Source organism: Neovison vison, chromosome 12 (assembly GCF_020171115.1).
Source record: "Neovison vison isolate M4711 chromosome 12, ASM_NN_V1, whole genome shotgun sequence".
NCBI lineage: Eukaryota > Metazoa > Chordata > Mammalia > Carnivora > Mustelidae > Neogale > Neogale vison.
Genome location: NC_058102.1, coordinates 30,491,878 through 30,497,022, shown reverse-complemented (window position 1 = coordinate 30,497,022; position 5,145 = coordinate 30,491,878). Strand labels below are relative to the sequence as shown.

General features: G+C 41.2%; 1 pseudogene; it reads left to right on the top strand.

Moving 5' to 3' along the window:
• Nucleotides 1-1,722: 1,722 nt before the first annotated feature.
• LOC122892762 lies at nt 1,723-1,832 on the top strand (annotated as a pseudogene).
• The last annotated feature ends 3,313 nt before the right edge of the window (nt 1,833-5,145 follow it).

The following is a 5,145-nucleotide window of genomic DNA, read 5'->3' as shown; positions in this document are numbered from 1 at the left end:
TTGGATTGTTTAGTTTCTTGTTTGTTCATTTAATAAAACCCAAAAATTTCTATTATACTTTTTGGTGATATTTTTTAAAAGATTTTATTTTTAAGTAATCTCCATACCCAACGTAGGCCTCAAACTTTCAACCCCAAGATCAAAGCCAGCCAGGAGGCCCTCAATGTTATTTTTAATGGCTCTGGTACTTGAGCAAAGGAAGCATTAGGAGGTGTTGTATCTTCCAAAAGATACCCCCTCCCCAAAAAAAGGGAAAAAAAAATCATCAATCATCTACCTTTCTTAATTCTGTAGTCCAAGGAAACTACACCTGTCTCTCCTATAACATATGCAAAGAAAAAATGTTCTATTGTCTACCTACATCAAAATATATGCTATTTATTTTCACGTAAAAGACTGTCTAACCTAAGATCACAAGCTTCTTGAGGGTAAGAATCACTTCATGCTCTCTTCTCTCTCTCAGGGCCTCCTAGTACAGGGCCTGGAACCCAGTAAGTACTTAACACACATTTTTAGATTGAATAGAGTGACTTTTCCCCATGAACCCTTCTTTGCTCTAAGTGGTCTACTATCAAGGCACTATACCCTATGTTGATAGAAAATTAGTGTAATCTTTAAGCCAGAGAAGCCTCAGCAGATAGTAACAGCACATTCTCACTGTGTCTAAATCTGTGGCCTGAAATGTCCCCTAACCTGCACCGCTGGTATCATCAGATGGCTAGGATAACAATTGAATCACCTCGCTGAGCAGCTAGAGAATCGCCTTACAGCCAACAGTCCTGTGGTCATGGTGAGTTGGCCAGCTCTCAGTTCCCCACGTGTGAGGCCTGAACACAGGTGAGGCCCTTCCCAGAGTCACTTCTGGGAATGTCTTTTTCTAGTCGTTGTGAAGTAGCTCAACAACAGGACCTAAATTAAGACAAAATCAAGCAAACTGGGGTTTACAATCCTGGCTTTTGTGTTCTTTTAGAGGGAACACACCGTGAGCCGTACAACTTTATCTGGGGGTTAGTCACTTCAGGATCATTTATGCAAAGACTTAAAGCAAAATTGGAAGTTTCAAACTCACTTTTCTCACTGAAACAATTTAACGCACATTAACGAACGCTTACGCTAAGTCAGGTAGTTGGGTTGGGCACCAGGATATAATGATGAACAAGTGAATAGCGTCAGGAAAAGTACATAGCCTTTGGTGAACATTGCTCAAGTCTATCTTCCATGGATCCCACAATCAGGATACCAGCTTTCCAACCCCAGAAAACAGACTCTTCACAAACCAATGACATTTCCAGGTTGCCTTTTAGTTTTCGTGGTTGTTTCCTTCCCTCTGCAGAAGCATTATCTTTTGATGTAGTCCCAATAGTTTATTTTTGCCATTGCATCCCTTCAGGAGACATATCTAGAAAACTGTTCCTATGGCCAATGTCAGAGAGATTACTCCTATGCTCTCTGTGAGGATTGTTATGGATTCCGGTGTCACACTTAAGTCTTTAATCCATTTTGAGTTTGCTTTTGTGTGTGGTGAAAGACAGTGGTCCAGTTGCATTCTTTTGCATGTGGTTGTCCAGTTTTCCCCACACCGTTTATTAAAAAGACTGTCCTTTCTCCACTTGTATATTCTTCCTTCCTTTGTCAGAGAATAACTGACCATATAATTATAGGTTTATTTTCTGGGTTTCCTATTATGGTCCATTGCTGTATGTCTATTTTTATGCCAGTACCAGCTTTGTGCAGTGGCAGTATCGTAGCTAATGAGGTTTATCCGAGGTGCGATTATTGCTATTTTTATGCCAGTACCGTACTGTTTTGATTACTATAGCTTTGTGATCTAACTCGAAGCCTGGACTCACGATACCTCTAGTTTTGTTTCAAGGTTGCTTTGGCTATTCTGGATCTTTTGTGGTTCCATCACAGCTAAGTCATCTCTCTGATGGACAAAGGCTGCGTCATAAAGGAAATAAGGAAAGTTTATCCTGGACATAAGATGGGTGAAAAAGAGAAGAGGGGAGGAAAAACCAACTAACAAGTGAACATGCACCTCCAAATCGTCCCATCTTTGCTTCCACCAGGAAAGAGGAGACATTATGTTACACAGAGGTGGTACCAGCAAGACTCTGCCATTCAGCAGAGACACAGCCACTCAAAGGAAGCCACGCAGTACCACGTGGTGAGAAGCCTTCAGAGTTAGCATTCTGAAGTACCCAAATGTCCTTGCTGCCTTGGTTCAGAGTGAAACCCACTAGGGCAACCATGGAGCTCACCACTGCAAAGCATAAGCACTCTACTCCTAAGGAGGATTCCCCACCCCCACCCCCACCCCCGCCAAACAGTAGCCCAGACGGGGGACTGCTAGAGATGTGCTGGTTGACGTAAAGCAGCCAGAGTTCACCCCAGTAGAATTTTCTGAGCCAAACAGCAGGCTACAGCCGGGAGAAAATTCAACAATCAATGACTGTGACCTTGGAGGCCAAAAAACATCACAACCAAAGATTCCCAAATCTCTCCTTTGCCTCAATTTAAGTGACACTAACCTCCCCATTCACAGCAACTCAATGACAGAGACCGGCAAGAAGAAATAGAAACTCTCTAGGACTGAGTATTTCTATTCATATAAGAGACTGAGTATATAATCTAAAAAGATTTTCTAGGGCACGCGTAGGTGGCTCAATGGTTAAGAGACTGACTTTGGTTGAGGTCATGATCTCAGGGTCCTGGGATGGAGCCCCATGTTGGGCTCCCTGCTCAGCGGGTTGTCTGTTTTCCCTCTCCCTCTGCCCCTTCCCCTGCTTGTGCTCTCTCTGTCTTTTTCTCAAATAAACAGATAAAATCTTTTTTAAAAAAAGAGAAAGAGAGATTTTCTAAATTGCCAGATTGGACCAGTTTTGAAACATAGTTTAAATTTAATTGTTTTCCCTCGGGCCAACAGATAGAAGTTGCTGGAGGAGACAGGCTATAGACAAAATAAAGGAGCTATGTTTCTCTGCACTTCTAAATTGTTGAGTGACTGCATTCTGGAACCCTGCCACGCAAGCCACACATTTGGCCCAAACTCTCCCTCTGACAACCGGTGGGGTCAATATACTCCAGTTTAAGAAAGAGCTACTGCCAGAGACATGGGTCCAGACTATGCAGAAATGACATATTTCTTTGCAGGATATTCAATCATTCTATTCAGGAATTAGTTAAGAGATTCCTTCTTTTTTTAATATTTTTAATTTATTTGACAGACAGAGATCACAAGTAGGCAGAGAGAGAGATGGGGAAGCAGGCACCCTGCTGAGCAGAGAGCCCGATGCAGGGCTCGATCCTAGAACCCTGGGATCATGACCCGAACCAAAGGCAGAGGCTTTAACCCACTGAGCCACCCAGGCGCCCCAAGAGATTCCTTCTAAATACATAAGGCAGGAACTACTTTCTGAAGCCTAGTTGTTCAACAGGTGTTGACAAACATCTTCCAGAGATCAGAAAGTCAGGACCTTGTACATAGTCGAAGAGCCAGCATCTTCTAGAAATACAATAGATTCAGAAGCACTTGCTCATTAGAAAAAATAGATGGGAATAATCAGTGCTCCTCATAACAAGTATCTCTTTTCATAAATTTGTACCTGAGGTTATTTTCATTTCTTGGTTTTAAAAGATCACAAGTGAGTTCAACACATAAATAAAAAATAAGCTCTCAAGTATCAAACCTTGTTGTGCATGTTTCTTTTTAAGAGAAATGTAGATACAGTAATAAGTAAGGGTTAGCAATGTAGGTGTGATGTTAGGAAATCTCCTGACAATGAAAGTCCAAACACTCAGATAAAATAAGGTAAATGTTCCTATACTTAAGCAAAATGTGAAAATATTATAAAACAAGGATTTTCTGAAACTAAGAGATTTTTTTCCTCTGAAGAGGAGGAAAGATGCAGGTTCATTAAATTTAAATACATTTTAAAATATGTATTTCTATTTCTACTTTTTCCAAAGTTGTATGAAACAGATCTCTCTTAAAATAATTTCAGAGTTGCTTGCTGACCAAAATGAACCTTAGAAAGAAAAGAAAACAGACTCATAACCATTGTTCCTTTATTATTTATGCCTCACTGGGGGTAAAAAAAAAAAAAAAAAAGTCTGTCTCCATTGGTCTTCTAACATCTTTTTATAACCAACTTTAATGTGATTTTACACTACATCTTCTTAAACAAAATAATTTATCTGTCTTTTATTCCAAAAATCAATCAGGTATAACATGAAAGTTACCCCGCATCAAAGTTTTCCTCTGTGGAGATCGCCAGTGAATTCTTACAAACTCAGGGAGAGTGAGTAAACATTGTTTGTTGTCAAGTAAGTCCCTTGAAAGAGCTTCCAGCTTAAGTTTTCAAAAACTTTCATCCTTGTTAAATCTTATAACTTCGGGTAACCCTTACTGCTTAGAGGCGAGGAGGTCACTCACCCTTTCCCAAAAAAGCCCCTTGCTCCTACTTGTCTATAATAGCATTTTAATATTGAGCTCAATCTCCTTGCTCACAAATTACAAGCCTATAATCATTACCTCAAGAGTGGCACCGGGAAACAAGAGTGTATTATTACGGCACCATCATCCCTTAATATTTCCAATTTACTCCTTTCGTGCCAGGCCTTGGTGAGAGGCTTCATTTATTCCCAAATTCCAGGAACACAGGAGCTAAGAAAAGCTTTGTTGTGTGGCAGCGAGCTGCGGATCTGGCATTCATGGGAAGGGGAAATCAAAGGGGGCCATCCATTAGCAGGTCCGTCCGGAATTGTTACGAAACCCCCTGCCTTTTCAAATGACTGATGGGCCTCTTGTCCTTTCTGGGTCCTGGGCCTCCAGACTACAGGCTGTTTGCATTCAGTCAACACTCCAACTTTATAGGCCTGTGGAGCCAAAGATTACAAGACTTTTGAACTCCAGGCTGCCTTCTGTCTGGCTACACCCTCTGTTTCTGGAGCCCAGGTCTTTTTTAACAACCCCACAAAAACAAGCAATTAGGGTAAAGTCTGTTAATCCTCTCTTTTCGACGTAGAAGTAATTACGTATTTCGAATCAACCAGCCAAGAAGCAGAATGACCACTACCAACGCTCGGAGCTACTTAGCGAAGAAGGGAACTGTGCCTCAAAGGGAATGATTGGTACTAACTGGA